Consider the following 17,889-nt stretch of genomic DNA (forward strand, 5'->3'; position numbering starts at 1 on the left):
CGGATGTTTATTTCATTATAAAGAGGAAGACCACCACGACCACGCTTTTACAGGACAATATCCTTTTCATGAAATTTTCCACAACCGAATTGCAAAGTGGCTGCCCTATGTCCTCGATAGCCTCACGTATTCCATATTTGAGGTCTTGAATTGACACTAGGCTATTGACGTAGACCTTCTCTATCACGTGGCCTCAAAGAAAACAGTCACAAGGTGTTAAATTACATGATCTTGGTGGCCAATTGAGATCACCTCTTCGAGAGATAACACGGCCCGGAAACTTTTCCCGTAAAATATCAATGGTTTCGTTGCTTGTGTGACACGTAGCGCCGTCTTGTTGAAAATAAACGGTGTCCAAATCAATACCATTCCATTCCGGCCATTAAAAATCGTTAATCATCTCTTATAATATTATATTGTATGTATATTGGAATAAAACAAATTTTTTTTGAAAATATTTGGAACATTTTTGTGTTTTTTTTTTTGGAAAATGTAATATATATTTTGGAAAATGAAAACAAGAAAAAAATACATGTATTAAAAAAAAAAAATTATTTGGACAATATTTGGAAAATTAAAAAAAATGTATTTTGGAAAAGGAAAATAATACAAAAAACATATATTTTGGAATAAAACAATTTTTTTTCGAATATATTTTTTTTCGAATATATTTTTTTTAAGTATTAGGTATCGAAAAGCCGGCGCATCACTAAGTGCTTGCTTTTCTTTTCGAAAGTTGTTCGAAAAAAATTTAATTTGGAAAAAAAATTTTTTTTTTATAAAAATATAATATATATTTTCGAAAAGTAAAAGAAAAAAAAAATACATATATTTTGAAAAAAAAAATTTTTTTGGAAATAATATATTTGGAAATTTTTTTTCGGGAAAAATATATATTTTGGAAAAGGAAAATAATACAAAAAACATATATTTTGGAATAAAACAATTTTTTTTTCGAAAATATTTTTTTTTAAGTATTAGGTATCGAACAGCCCGCACATCACTAAATGCTTGCTTTTCTTTTCGAAAGTTGTTCGAAAAAAATTTAATTTGGAAAATAATGTTTTTTTTTTATACAAATATAATATATATTTCGAAAAAAAACATATATTTTGGAAACAAATATTTTTTTTGGAAATATTTGGAAATTTTTTTTTGGGAAAAATATATATTTTTTAAAAGGAAAAGAACACAAAAAATATATATTTTGAAATTAAACAAATTTTTTTTGGAAACTATTTTTTTGAAGTATTGGATGTCGAAAAGCCATACATCACTAAATGCTTGCAATAAAAGCTCTTCTTTTCGAAAATTGTATAAAAAAATTTAATTAGGTGGGAACAATTTTTCTATAAAAATATAATATAATATATACATATTTTCGAAAAGTAAAAGAAGGAAAAAAATATATATTGTATTATGGAATAAAACAAATTTTTTTTGGAAAATATTTTTTTGAAAAGCCAGCTCATCACTAAGTGCTTGCCATAAAAGCTTTGCTCTTCGAAAGTTCACCCAGACGCAAGGCTAGATGGTTAAAACATATACAAATGTAATAAGAAGATTATACCTCGGTAAATCTACCGTTATCTTTCCAATTTCTATGCGCGGTCCTTTACTCTCCTCAAGTTAGTCAGTCACTTGATCAGTTAGTAATGTGTCGGTTTTCTGCCCAAACTGGACATCCTACTTATTGGAATATATTGCAGATAAGTGGAAGTTTAATCTGTCATAGTGCAGTCTGAACTCTTTGCATAGAATATATCATAATAATTTTCAGCCCACCTTCGTACGAACCAACGTCTATCCATGTATGCACAATGTTTATATAACTTACGGAAATGCACAGTCCCATTTAGCTATTAAATAAATGCACTCAGCTAATGCAACAGGCATCTGCCTTCATGACGCGCACGTAACGCTACTAAATATGCACAATTAAGTCTGCCAAAGAGATAAACACACGGCTAGAAACCATTTACAAAGTGGTGGGCATCTTAACGCCCACAACTTGAAAACAATTATTGAATTTCATTAGCATTACCAAAGTGAAAACTTTTCGAATCGTAAAATATGCCCATACAATGCGCCGAACAGCTACATCAACAGCTGTATGTATGCAAGGTATGGAGATGAGGCGTCGCTTCGTCGGTGCTACTGAAGCCAAAAAACACAAATAATAGGACCATGAATAAGTTCGTGCGGTTTTTTTTCGAAATTTGAAACTTTATTGACGTAAAATGGTTACAAATTTAATATTCAAAATATTGTCCATCGCTTACTACTACTTTTTCCCATCTTTCTGGCAATTCACGGATTCCCTTTGTGAAAAATTCGGTCGGTTTTGCCGCAATCCACGAATCGATCCATTTTTTGACTTCATCGTAATTACGGAAGTGCTGGTCAGCCAGGCCATGTTGCATCGATCGGAAGAGATAGTAATCGAATGGCGCAAGGTCTGGACTATACGGCGGGTGGGGTAGGACATCCCATTTGAGCGTTTCTAAGTATGTTTTGACCACTTGTGCAACATGTGGCCGAGCATTGTCATGTTGCAAAATAACTTTGTCGTGTCTATCGGCGTATTGCGGCCGTTTTTCTCGCAGTGCTCGGCTCAAACGCATCAATTGTCGTCGGTAGACATCCCCCGTAATCGTTTCATTCGGTTTCAGTAGCTCATAATACACAACACCCAGCTGGTCCCACCAGATACACAGCATAACCTTCAGGCCATGAATATTCTGCGCCGACGTCGATGTTGAAGCATGGCCAGGGTATCCATACGTTGCCCGACGTTTTGGATTGTCGTAATGGACCCACTTTTCATCGCCAGTCACAATTCGATGCAAAAAACCCTTTCTTTTGTGCCGTTGAAGCAGTTGTTCGCATGCCATAAAACGGCGTTCAACGTCTCTTGGCTTCAATTCATACGGCACCCAATGGCCTACCTTTCGGAACATTCCCATGGCTTTTAAACGTTTGGAAATGGTTGATTGATCAACTCCCAAAGTTTTTGCAACCTCTTCTTGCGTTTGAGCCGGATCTTGATCGAGCAATTCCTCCAATTCGGTATCCATGAACTTTGGCGGCGCACCCTCGCGTTCTTCGTCTTCCAAGCCAAAATCACCACTTTTAAAGCGTGCAAACCTCTTCTGGCACGTTCGCTCAGATAGAGCATGCTCACCATAAACTTCCACCAAGATACGATGACTTTCGGCTGCTTTTTTCTTCATATTAAAATAATGAAGAAGAATTCCCCGCAAAAACACATTATTTGGCACGAAATTCGACATTTTCAAGTGTGGTAAAAATATTGTTGTTTACACTTCAAATAAAAAACTTATACTGACGTTTGTGCCTTACGACAGTAGCTCTCCAATGAATGTTTGGAAATGTGGATCGATGGAATAATAATCAAGTTACGCCATCTGTTGTAAAACCGAAACGAACTTATTCATAGTCCTATTAGACGGCAGACAACAGACAACAACCAACAGACCCTCTCCAAATCAAAGCTAAGCACCTATATAAATGTCTTCATACTCCCGCACACGCATATCCCACTGATACTCGGACACACATAAAATAGAAAAGTACGAGCACTTTGGCGATAAGTACCACCGTTGAAGAGGTTAGTCACCCACAGCATCTTTTTTTCATTCAGTCATTCATTCATTTCCTCGGTCATTAATTAATGCGAGGTTGCATATAATTTTCTTACTAATTTTGGAATTTTGTTACGCTTCACACTTCAGTCTTATTGCATAGTGCAGCTGTTGAACTCTTATCTCGTTCAGTGTGTTGTTGTTGTAGAGCGTGCTCTAATATAATTTTTTGTTTATTTCTTCTAAACGTAGTGTCACATATTTGATAAATCAAGTATGCATAAACTACATTATAATTTTTTTGTTTTTTGGTGGGGTTCAAAATGCCTTCACACGTAAAGCGAACGGAGTATTCACTTACAGAACCTTCGGTCACAACTCAATAGGAAAGTGGAGCTCAGGTTGCAGGACTACATGACTCCGTACTTTAGAGAAAGGCGAGAAGGTTTCGCACTACAATTGAAGAGGAGGGATGAAGCCTGGCCAGAGAACTTTTCACATCTATACAGACGGCTCTAAAACTTCAGATGGAGTGGGAACGGGTATTTACTGCTCAAAACTAGGGATAAGGCAGCCCATCAAGCTACCAGATCACAGCAGTATTTTCCAAGCGGAAGTTTTTGCTGTGGGGAAAGCCGCGGAGCTAGCCTACACTAGAACAAGAAGAACTCAACAATTAATATATACGTGGACAGTCAAGCAGCAATAAAAGCAATAAGCTCATATTGTATTAAGCCCAAAAATGATCGACGGAGCAGGGAGGCCATAGAAAGGCGAGCCGCAACCAGTAGGCTGCATATCTATTGGGTACCTGGTCACAAAGGCATTATGGGGAACGAAATAGTAGATGAGATAGCAAAAAGCACTGTTAGACTACCTTTTGAACAAACCAAAACCGCTAAATACAATATACAATGAAATGGAGTGGAAGGTAGGTGGACTAATCTGACTACATACAAAACAGCAAAAGTCATGTGTAGAACTAAAGCCAAAAAAACTGACTCAATTCGTACTTACGCCCTCGCAAAAGGACTGTAGAACTATCACAGGTATGCTAGCAGGTCATAATCTATGCTTAATGCATAGAGGATGTTGAGGAAACGTAAGAACACCTTCTGTGCGATTGTCCGGAATTATCAAAAAAGCGTTTAAAATGCCTGGGAACCCCATCGTTTGAGGGTCTGGGGGATGTCTCAAAAGCGGATCTCCCAGCGCTGCTTAGATTCGCCAAAAGCGCTGACATCCGACCCATAGAGGTCGGCCTCCATCTGGTATCGCTAGGGACCAAAAGGTCTATGCGTGGCTTATTGCCAACCAGGCTAACCTAATCTAACCTAATACGACCGTCGTCTACTGCTTCGAGTGGTGTGACCACTAAAACCTGTCTCTCATCTCCTGCTGGAGAGTCACCCTTCCCGGGACTACTTTCTGTATTACTTCGGGAGAGCCCAGAACGGCATCCATAAAGGACCAATTCTATTCACCCACCATATTTGTAGCCTCCTTTCATGCTATAGGCTTCTCTTCTTGGGTTTCTATCTGTGCGGCTTCGCTTTGTTGTAATGTGTCGAGATCTATCTTTTTTTTCGTAGTACGATCTCGATGTATTTCTTTTCCGCGGTCCAGTTGTCCTCGCGTTCGAGCATTTTCACTTCCCCGAAGTTCCTTTGGACCCATTTGCCTATTGATGAAATAAGTTTCGCCGTTCATCTGACACTCAGTTCAGTGTCCCATCGGCTTTGTCGCCACATCTCCGTTCCCGACGCTATTGATGACGTGTTTCTTCTTGGAGTCTCACGCATCCATTCGTTCCTGGGCCATGAGGTCGACGCGTATCTCCTTGGTGATCACACCGACTGCAGCGCCATAGACAGTGCGGTAGGCTGAGGCAACTCTGAGAGCCGCTGTTCGTTGCACAGCTTCCAGTGCTTTGTGCTTGGCTTTGTAGTTTACCTCAATTCCCCATACTTCACTGCCGTACATGATAATTGAGTTTATGCCCGCCATAATTAGCTTTCTTTTGCTCTCTGTTGACCCACCTATGTTTGCCATTAATCTATTTAGCATTCTCGTGACCTCTGCTGCTTTGGTAGCCGCAACCGTATATGGGCCCAGAAAGTAAGGCTGCAGTCAAGTTGACAATCTAGGCATTTCACTACTTTTTGGGTCACTAATGACGCGTCGCCTATTTGCATGCTAACCTCGAGTGGCATGTGACCTCGTGTCATAAGGATGACTTAGGTCTTATGTTTGGCGAGTTCCAGGCCGTGACCCTCAAACCATATTTGCGTCCTTATCATAACTTAGTTCAGCTTCCTTCTGGCGTCAACTTCCTTAAGGCTATTTCTTCTTTGTTCCACCAGTTGAGATGTTGTATCCAAATCCAGTGCCTGGATTAACTATTCAAAAGAATAACGATATTGCCCTTAAAAGAGAAATCTGCGATTAGTAGCCTGCAAGCTTTCCCTATTGCCAGTACATCCGTCTGGAAGACCCTGCAAGACAGATTTTCTAATTCAAAGTCTATGAGAATATATACCAGCCCCAACACTACAATCCATTTTTGAACCATCTTTAGACTGTATTGTCGAAGTTGTGTAGTAAAAATCCCTTACTCCATTCCTGCCGAGATGGAAAGAGAGTGACAAAATTCTTATTGAATTTCAATGTTGGGATGATGTCATCAGTCCTCCCGGAGGTGAACGGAGTTTATTGCAATAATAGACTTGCATGACCATAAGTGCGTTGAGTCACTTACACAAATATAAATCTTTACACAGGATGACTTGAAGTTGGACGAAAGAATTGGTGGGGGAATGTTCTGCGAGGAGCTCCCCATCAAACTCAAATTTAAGCTACCGGACCACTGTAGTGTTTTCCATGCGGAAGGAGCTGCAATTAAGGAAGCAGTGGATTGGTTGTTTACTTCTGTAATTACAGTAAAGGATGTAAATATCTATTTCGACAGCTAACCGGCAATTAGGGTCTTGAGCTCATTGCTTGTGCGTTCGAAATTAATTGGAGAATGCCTGACTTCTCTCTCGATTGCATCCGAATACTTCGATATTGGGCTCATTTGCGTTTCCCGTCATAGAGGCATAGAGAAAAACTGCTTGGCTAATAAGTCGGCTAGACAGAGAACCCTGGAGATGGTTCATCACAAAATGAGAGGATTGGGGTTCCCTTGAGAACCTGTGGTCTACTCCTGAAAATATGAGCCTCGCGTCAACTCAGCGAGCGCTGAGCTAGTGCGCAAACGTTGCGAGTTACCTCTGGCCATGGGTACATCGGGGGGCTCGAGCAAACTTTTAAGGCTATCAATGTCGCAGCTCTCGAGTTTAGTAGGTATTTTTACCGGACATTGTCGTTTGACGTCCACGCGGTGAGGCTTGGGATTGCAGAAGCTTTCTGCACAAGCTGCCTGGAGGACGAAGTGATATCATCTCAGCACCTGCTTCTCAGCTGCCCTGCTCTCGTCGGGCAAAAGTTTAGGCATCTGCGCTCTTTCCTTTTGCGCTACATCTGCGGACATTGCGAGTGTAAATATTAAACACCTGGTGAAACACATCACTAGCTTGAAGCGGTTAAAACGAACGTAAATCGCGGCCGTTGGGCGGCATTCTCTAATCCAAAGCCCCTACTTCGTGTCTGGTTCGTTACCTTTTCCCTTCTCCTCTCCTCCCCCTGTGTGGCCCCACAACGGACAAGTTTTGAATATCTGACCAAGTGGCGCAAACTTGGGCAAGGGCTGCCATTTATTCTAAACTAATCTAACTACTCGACTGTGAATCTTAGATTTTTTAATTAATAAATTTTAAAATTTGTAAATGGGTTATCTCAGTGAAAAAGGCATTGGGACAAACTCAACGGTGTTCGAAAGAAGGAAATTTGCATCTTTAAAATGTTGTTTTGAAAAAACAAACAAAAAAATTCTACCTTCATAACCTCAAATATTGACCAAAGTTGCGTTTTTCAAATATTTCCGAAGCTCGAGCCACCAGAACTAACCTTAGGGAACTCTGGTTTTCGGTAAATATTTTCGCTTAATTTTCACGGTTCGTCTTATTATTCACGACAATCGAATTTTCTGCTGCTGTGATTAATAAAATGTAGAAAAGCGATATGAGCTTGTGGGCGGTTGCATATTATTAAATCGGTTCGTCGAAGTTACTGAACAAGCGCACAAACACATATTTTGTGATAAAAGCGAACCTAATATCCATAAATATACGAGGACGCATGAATATATACGTACATATGTGTGTGTGTGTATATATCTGTTATCGAATGGCAAGTTGGCCGCGTATAACATCATCATTACATATGCATGAACATACACACGCACACACACGTATTACATATCAAAATTTTGCATTGCTGAAGATCATCGCGAAGAAAACTGCTCATGGAGCTTCGCGCAATCGATCAATTGACGTCATTGATGGTTTCTAATTACTTTCCTGTTGGCTGTTATTTTAGTAGTTCGTTTGCTTTTGTGTGTGTTCGTGCTATTTATTATTTTATATCGCTTCTACACCTACACACGAGTATTATGGCTAGAGTATAAAAGTGGTCGAAAGTACATAAAACAGCACTAAACAAACTAAAAAAACATTTACGCTTTCTGAGGCCTTTTAATGCAATCATTTTACTGTTGCTGGCTTAAATGTAAGAGTGTACGGGTAGCTGTTAATTTACACCTATGTTTTAGGATTTTATGTGCTTAGAAAATTTTTAATTATTATGTGCATGCAAATACAAACATACATACCTGCATACGCCCATTTGTATCGAAAAGCATTACCATATTTTCGACTGCAATTAACTGCACGAAATGAGGTGCCTTCAGCACGCGCTGATTTTCTTTCAGTCAGAAAGGTAAATTATTAATTTGTGTATGATAAGTTTTTAAATTGTCTAAAAGCGGCCATATATGAGATGGTATACATAGGTAATTCGGCCAGTAGTTGCTGTATCTTTTCGGTACAGTTTAATAGGACAGACAGGGTACTGTGGTTGTCTTGTATACGGACTATGATGTCGCGCAGTGTAGCAAGTACACCACTCAGGCAACATTAAGTACTGCACTTTGGTTCCCTTTTTAATTTTCTTTAAATCTACCAGGCCTCCGAAAAAAGTTGAGTTGAGATCTTGTGGTGCCAAGGAGCCAAGGTAGTCGCTTCTTAACACATCAGTGCCAAAGACCTCAAGCCTGACTCGATGAAAGGCCGGGCAGACGCACAGAAAGTGGTCCGCCGCTCTCACCTTCCTCTTCACATGTTGGGCAGAGTGCACTATCTGAGATGCCCACCTTTTCTATGTGCTTTGCCCATAGAAAGTGGTCCGTCATCAGTCCAACCAGCCCCCTCAGTCCCCTCTGCTTAGTGACAGGAGGAAATGCGACAGTCGGTCGATCTCGCCAGGTAACATCAGTTTAGTCCATCTGCAGCCTGCTAAGCTCGCTTGTGGGTTAGAGTAAATCGTTTGCTAACCGTGACTTTGATGGCTGCCGAAGGGAGTGGCAAAATGGTCTCCAGGCCAAAGAAGTTGACCTCAGAGCCCATCCTAGCTAAAGAGTGAGATATCTCGTTACCCGCGATACCCACGTGCCCTTGGACCCATGTTAGCATCAGGATATTATTCTCTGCCGGCATATTTCAGCCTGGATTTACAGAACTGAACTACCCTTGAAGTGTTTGGAGGGCTGCCTAAGACCATGAGCGCAGCTTTGCTGTCGCTGCCGACACATACAGATCTGCTTCTCCACGTGCTTTCAACAAAATTCATCGCTTCTTGAATAGCGGAGGCGTGCGCTTGAAACACAGATCCGTGTAAAGTGTAGTTTTATCTCGCTGGTTTCCACGTAGACACCAGAGCCGGAACCGTGCTCGGTCCTGGAGCCATCCGTGAAAGTGTGAAAACCGTGTTTGCGGGGCACATTTTCCGAGTTTGACCACAATTGAGCCTCTGGCAGCACCACACTGTATCTCTTTTCAAGTATGACTCTTGATGACATGGAGTCAAGGGGCATGGAGAGGATCGTTGGATCGAAGCCCATGACTTCTCTGTTGTCCAATGTCGGCCAGGGGTCGTACCAATTCCCATTGTGTTTCAGCCTGCAGATGGTATTCAAGGTCTCGCCTTGAATGAAAACATCAAGTGGTCGTAGACTAACCAGAGCATCTGATGCCGAGTCTGATGTTGTTGGAAAAGCTCCGGTGCAACAGATGGCCACAGTGCGTTGTTGTCTCGATAAGATCCTCCTGACTCCCACGGAAGAGAGTCTATTCATTCAGACCATTGATGCATAGGTGATAGGGTCTTATCATAGCCATGTAGATCCATAGAACCCTGCTAGGCGAAAGACCCCACGTTTTCCCAAAGACACCTTTACACTGCTAGAAGGCTGTCAGTGGTTTGGATGTCTTTATTTCAACGTGTGACTTCTAAAAGAGTTTACTCTCGAGTATTACTTGATTTCTTTGGATAGCTGGATTGTGACTCCTTTTAGCATAGGCAGACCGAGTTAGGTCAGCTGGTCTAAAATGTTACAATAATATTCAGAATTTATTGTTTCAACAATTGGCAAGTAATCCACCAACAAAATTTCTTTCGCATCCCACAAAAAACTGATGAGAACATCTTCATGGCCGATTTCTGGGCACGAGCTCGTTTTGGAGCCGAAGAACCCGGTTCACACCAATCTTTAGCTTTTTTATTTTTGATTTAGAATCATGGTGAAAGATCCAAGTATCGTCCATTGTGTTATATCCATGAACAAAATCCACTTTATCCTTTCGAAAACGATCTAATTCTTGCTGAGAAAGTCGCATTCGAATCTGTTTTTGTTCCATTGTCAGCGAATGCGGCACCTATTGAGCGCACAGCTTTCTGAAACCCAATACTTCAGCCAAAAAAATTGCCTGCACTGCCCAATGAGATGCTTAGGGCTTCTACTAAATCTATTTCAGTCACTTGACGATTTTCTAACACGATTTGCTGTATTTTTTCTATGATTTCTGGTGGTGCTGCTGTTCTTTGACGCCCTTATTTTGGACGTGGATCGTCTTCAAGACTTGTACGACCACGTTTAAATCCCGCACCCAATTCTTCTACTGTACTAATTGATGGCGAAAAGTCCTTATACACTTTCAACATTCGTTCATAAATTTCCGTTGCTTTTAGACTTTTAAACCTTCCAAAAATAAAAATTCAATCACTGACACGTCGATACTAAATGGCTTGTAATCAAAGCATGAATTTGCAGATTGCAATGAAATTTCACATACTTCACATACGTTCATATGAAGAGTGTACCAACATGACAAACAAAGCTTAGACTAGTAGCAATGTCCTCTCTTATCGAGCAGCAAAAGTTATTGAACAGCCTGGTATACAAATTAAATCATATCTTAAGGCTTGTAAGGCATATCTTAAGCGTTCTTAAAGTATTTTTGGTGCATGTATTTGGAATTTAACATTTTAAGAGCAACTAATCATGCGTTATTCCCGAAATAGTTTTTCGCTACTTAGAGGTGTGACCTCTATTAGGGCTATCATTACACACAATTCCAATATTTGCTCACCGCCTAGTCTCCACAACATATGCCATGGCCTCAGCAACAATTTGTTGAGGTATCGTGTTCGCTGACATTTATAATTTGTAGACAAAATTCTATTTTAGGATCCTCTACCATTTTCAAATACCATCAGCAACAGAAATATACAGCTCAGCTGCATTTTATTACCCAGAGCTTTTATGTTCTTCTACCTATATACATATGTATATGTATATGTGCTCATCTGTATGTATTTATTGCGATTCCAGATATTGATTTAAAAATGAGCACACCAGCTCAAAATAATAGTTACACTTCACACAAAGTATTCCAACTTCTCAACATAACAAAATAAGTTTATATTCAACATTTTGATATAAAAAAGAGCAACGGAAATTTGTTCTTTACGCATAAAGACATCAAAAAGCTTTTCATAGCCCGGATTAGCTTGCTCAAAAAATAGGTGTACTCTTTACATGACAAAAAATATGGAGAAATAGATTAAGATATATATATTTTACGCCATTTAGCTAACATTTTGTATATTCAGCACCATTTTAAATTACCTTCGCTATTATTCTGGGCATAAACAAAAATGTTAATATAGATTACCAGGTTCGGCCAATCGGCTATGGTGGAAAACGAAATTGTCGAGCAACTTGGGCTACCACGTCACGAGGTACTCGGCTGCCAAATTCTGCCCGCTAATTTCACACGTATTCGCTCTTTCGTCCAATATGTCGTTGTTCAGGCGACAACGAAGCAACATGAGCGAAGACTATGTTGATTTTTTTTGCATATTTTCATTCTCAGTTTTTTCGTAAACAAACATCTGCCATGAACCCGTTGACGTCAGCCAATCAGCTGGTTCTTTCAAATTCGCTGAGAGCCGGTTAAAGGTCTGATCTTGGCCACACTTGGAATTATTTTCACCATGGGACATTACCATATATAATTGGCGCTTATACTCTTTGTTGGGGCCGAGCTTCTCCTCCTACTTATGGTGTGCGTCTTGTGGTTTTTCCACAAATTGTGGCTCTTACAATTTTATGCTAGATGATTCCTTTATTAGGATCTTGAGGTTTGCCAATACTTGCCGTGGGCCGATCGCTATTACGAACAACTTTTGCAATCATTTGGTGTTTCATGCCCGAGGTTTCGCACTTGCACACTACCCAATGGTAGTCACGCACTAACCCAAGAGGCCGCTGAACGTTACTATTATCTAAATTCTGACATGTCTCTTAAGGTATCTTCGTACCACATTTTTTGAATAGATTCCCTCAGTTGCTTTGCGTTGACTAAAAATTGCTTTGCCAATTTAATTTTTGAATGCCGCCACAGGTTTTATCTCGGCCACCTCAAAACCTTAGCACCTTAAACCTTCGTCTCCGTTACGGAGCATAGGGCCAAAGTAAAATTTTTTCATTTTGTGCGATTCCTGTATATATTTTTCATTTGCTACTAGGTCATTATTTTGTCCACGGCTTTGTATTCCTCTTCGATGCAGCGTCGCCAAGAGCCCCTAGGTCTGCCGCTTCTGTGCTGTCCTTGATTGTTCCAGTCCAGCGCTTGTCTGCTGATTTCAGTGACACCTTTCCATAGGCTATGGCCTACGTTCTCTTATTTCAGTTGCAATTGGTTTTTGATGACATCGTCGATGCAATTCGGTATTAGATATCCAGTTGGCTGGCTACCACATATGTACGTAGAGCGCAGCGGTTCCTTAACATGATGGTCCTCAAAACAATTTCGAACTAGCTTTGGGTTACTATTTCACTGATAGACCCAACGCAAGGACAAGCTTTCTTCGGCATAAGGTAGCATTACATTTTCCAGTCTGTCCATTGTCCACATATCCAGTTTCTGCCATCATATTAGTAACACTGTAAAAAGGTCCTACTCCATGCCAAGAAAAACGTGCTTATAGGGTAAGGTTCCCACCTCCATGCGTCACTGTATTTCATTCCTTTCTTTCGGGTTTGTTTCTCAGTCTTTTCCATAAAATTCTTTTTTTCACTTTTTGGTTTCCTCACCTGGGCAGGAGGATCGATGAATTCTCTGCCAAAATTTAGCCTCTTGCTAAGGGTTTTTTATTCGCATCAACAGAAGTTTCTGACTTTATGGCCTGGTAGGTAGACTTTTTGAAAACGTCTGCGCATCTTTTGAATGGTAACTACTTTTTGCTGGTATTTGTTTCGGGATAATTTAAATGAGTCCTTTTTGCAAATAGTTACAATGTACCGATCAAGATTGGTGTTGATTTTTTTTTTTGGCCTTCCGCCTTCTTAAATTGAAAACTAGTTGATTGTTGTTGTTGTTTTTGTAGCAGTATAAACATTCTTCATACAGATACGGGGAATGCCTCTGTGGTGACAGTCTTTGGGCCGAATATAAATCGGGGTCGTTCCGGTTACGTAGAACCGACTGACGCAGAGCTACCTACTTCACAGGAACATTTCTGTAGTCAGACTTTATTTACTTTCAATGCAAAACTAGTTGGTCTTCCTCAGCGGTGTAGCGTTATTTACGACCGATCTTCTGCTCATGAAAATTTCTAATCAAACAACTATGATAAAATAAAAAGAAGAACTTGCGAAAAATGTTAAATAAAATTCACCAAAGCAAAGTGCATGGCATGCGAAAACTAAAAGCTCCACAAATATGGGAATGTAGCCATCAGCTGTTTATGGTTATGGCGGAAAATCAAAATTCAATAATTACAGTTATGACGTTAAGATTGGCTCAAACAGCTGTTCAGCCATATAAATAACACCACTAATTTAAGCTTTACTCCATTAGAATTGTCGTTTTTACGTTGTTGTGCTTCATACATTTTTAGCCTAGTTTATCTTTAAGGTAGGAAAAAAAGTTTGCTAAATCAATACTTAAATAAGTGCAAAAAATTTTGGAACGTCACTATCATATGGAACGTGTGTGTACACATACATACATATTTACATTTCCAAGGCAATACAAGGCCTTGCGTGTTGCTTGAATTCTGCATTTTGCTTCGATTCGCAACCTTTGCGCCACCTTAAAATTCTCATTATGACTATAACCCTGAAATGAATTTCTATAAACTATATATAGCCTGTAGTCGCATGCTCATTAATAATCTAAAGGTTGAGAAATATCGAAAGTGAAATATGTTTTCTTATATGGGCAATAGCATATTTGATTATGGCATGCTTCTTACATGCTTCTTTATATACATATAAAAGTACATTGAAGGGGAAGCTCGGCCAAACACAGCAAAGGATGTACGTCAAATACGATACCTCTTCTCTACTTAACAAACAAGTTTTCAAGGAAAATATTAGTAACCATTTGGTTTGCTAAGAAAAAAAATATAGTGAGAATAAAACAAGGCAAAGTCCAAAATAAATAAGACTGTGCTAAAATAAAAATGACAGCAGCTTTGTTCTGATAACTTCTTATAAAATAGTCCCCTCTGGTCTCGATACATTGTTTTGCGCGATCTAAAAGCTTCTCGAAAGAGTGACCTGAAGTCATTAACCGGAATGTCCTTCAGGATGTCCGTACAACCCTTTTGGATAAATGCGATTTTCCGAACAGATAGCAGTCACAGGGAGCCATATCAGGCGTATACGGTGAGTGATTGATGGTTAAAATGCGATTTCTAGTAAAAAAATCAGTGACTCGAGTGGATCGGTGAGATGGTGCATTATCATGCAATAAGCGCAAGCTTCCTCCTTCACGGTATTCAGGGCGAATTCGACGAATGCGATGCAACAAACGCTTCAAAACGCCAAAATAAAAAAATGCATTGACGGTTTGGCCAGTTGGCACGAATTCCTTGTGGCCAATTCCCTTAGAAACAAATGAGTCTCGACTTGATTTTTGATTTCTACAAACGCCGTTTTTTGGGTGGTGGCTCGTCTAGGGCCTTCCATTCGGCACTTTGACGCTTAGTTTTAGGTTCATGTTGAAAACACCACGTTTCATCACCAGTTAAAATGATGTAAAGGAAGTGCTCGTCTTTTCTCGCCACTTTAATGTTGAATTCGTCTTTCGAATGTTGAATTCTGAGCAATTTTTGGCCCTCAGTTTTAACTTGTGCGGAATGAAGCATGCACGGACCTTTCGTAAGTTAAAATGCGACAAATCGATGGTTTGGAGATATTCAACTCCGATTTCATGCATTTCAACGATGATTTCGATTCATTTTAGATAAATTTACTACCAATTTCGATCGAGTTTTCGGTGATTACTGATTTTGGGCGGCCGGCCCGTATGTTCATTGCCATTTATATCCTCACAACCATCTCTGAAACGTATAAACCACTCATGAACTCTGGCACGAGATAGACAATCATCGCCATAAACTTTTTTCATCAATTCGAATGTTTCGGTAAATGTTTTACCTATTTTAAAACAAAATTTGATATTAGTATTAGTATTTTGTTGACTATCCATTATTTTTTACAACTGCTTCAGACCTGCGAGGTAAGGTTAGGAGGTTACAACGTCTACAATATTCATGGGAGGAAACTTCGACTCTCAAGAAATGCCTACTAAATAGGTCATGACCTTTCCTGGCTAGTTCATCGGCTTTACAATTTGCCTCAATATCTCTGTGCCCCGAAATCCAAATAAGGCTGAACTTGAATACGACACTAATATCATTTAAGGCTGTCCGACATTCCTGTGCGACCTTTGATCTCCGTATAGCCGCATTCATTGATTTAAGGACCGACTGGCTATCTAAAAATATATTTATAGCAGTTTTTATGTAGCTACTTCTTTGATAGCTAAAACTTCTACCTGACAGACACTGCAGTGGTTTGGTAGTCGAACGGATAATTCAAGTCCTAATTCCTTCGAAAATATTCCTCAGCCAACCTCATCTAGTTTGGAACCATCTGTACATAAATTTAATTCCGCCCTTTTGCATGGCCTTGGAGTCTGCGACTCTCTTGACGTTTTGAAAAGTCTGTCGCAGGTGAGTCTAGGAATAGAGTAGTCCATTTCTATTTTTTGCTATGTAAACTTTATATTAACTTTTGACATCTCTCCAAAAGAATAGCGTTCCACGTTTCTTTTAAAATATTTTTGCCCAACCTTAACCTTAATATCGTTCTACAGATCTTCAATAGGTTTAAGGTCGGGGCTTTGCGCTGGCCCATCTAGAATAGCATTTTTTTCTTTAGAAAGACAATTTTTAACCACTTCAGCACCATTTTTAAAATTATTGAAACAAAAAAAATTTAATTTTTTATTTTTGTATGTCAAAGAAGTTAAATAAAAACAGACCGTTATTCGGCTCTGAGCGGATTTGACAGAATCAAGTGATGGACTGACAGGATGTGTTTATCAAAAAACTGAGATTGTGTTCGTGATATACGAAAAAGTCAACCAATGACAATTCGTTGCCATCGGAACAACAACTATTTTAACGAGAGTGCGAAAATTTGTTTGGGCGAGTGTGTGAATATGCGTGAAATGAGCGGGCAGAATTCGGATGCCAAATACCCAATTGACGTGGCAGCCAAAGTTACCCTCACAATTTTCCTTTCCACTATAGTTCTTGGCCCAACCTTGTAAATCTATCATCCTTGCTTAAGTATAGCCAGTTTTTCAGTGCCATTTCATCTGTGCTGAAATTTTAAACTTAACCTGGACTTAAATTTAACCTTTTGTTACTTAAACTTGTTCTAAAATTCTGTACTATTTTTTTTATAGACAAATCCATATATCCATATATCTTTTCCTTGACGGCGTGCATTTTGTTTACTTTTTCCTTTTGACAGTTCGCTATTTTACTAAAATAATTTAAATTAATGGTGATATTGTGTGGCTTCATATACCAGTAGCACCTTCAACTAAAACATTGTTTTGTCATTTTATGATTTTCGTTCCAAGCAACATTAATGGTTTTTTGTTTGTAATAGAAACGTTACTCCACTGCTATTATGCAGGACTAATAAATATATTTGCAAAAAAAAAAATAATTTTAAGCGCTTAGATGACAAAATACCACAAAATTAACGGCAGAACGGGCTGCTGTACCCGCTGTAAACACACAGCTCGTTACTGAATTCTTTCCACAAAAATGATTCATTATTCATAAAAAGCGTATTTTGTGCACAAATTTATGCAGTTTACATACCCACCTTTGCAGGAAACTTGTACAAAACCACAATGAAAGATTCCATCAGCAGATATTGCGTTGACCAAGTTAATTATAGCTATTAGACATTTGCAAAGATTGCAGCCTCGAATGGCGCACTAAAAAGTGAACATTGCAACGCGAATAACAACAAATAGCAACGGCTTTTAGCTTCCTGAGCGGCAACAGCCCAGCCAAGCGTAGACGGCAGCTAATCAACATACCTCAGAAATTATTGGTTAAAGCATTTAAGCAAAAAAATAAACAAAAACCTAAAAACAAGTTACAAATCTTGCGTTTAGACAGCTGTAAAGAGCCTGTAATTTTTTTGTTAACTAAAAACTAAGCAACTAGCGAAAGTAAACATTGAGCTCTTTTTCGAAGTTGTATATTAACCTATTAGCGCTCATTTGCAGTAGCTGCTGAACACAGAGCAAAAATACAAACAAAAGAAGCCATTAAGTTGCTGTTCAACTTAAGGGGTTATATACCTTGTGTTTTTCAAAAAAATCAAAATAAATTTTATTTCTTTATCGTAAAGTACAATCCCTTGAGAACATTTTCCAAAAATTTCATAGAGATCTGAGCAATA

The sequence above is a fragment of the Anastrepha ludens genome, chromosome 4 (genome assembly GCF_028408465.1).
Source record: "Anastrepha ludens isolate Willacy chromosome 4, idAnaLude1.1, whole genome shotgun sequence".
Lineage (NCBI taxonomy): Eukaryota > Metazoa > Arthropoda > Insecta > Diptera > Tephritidae > Anastrepha > Anastrepha ludens.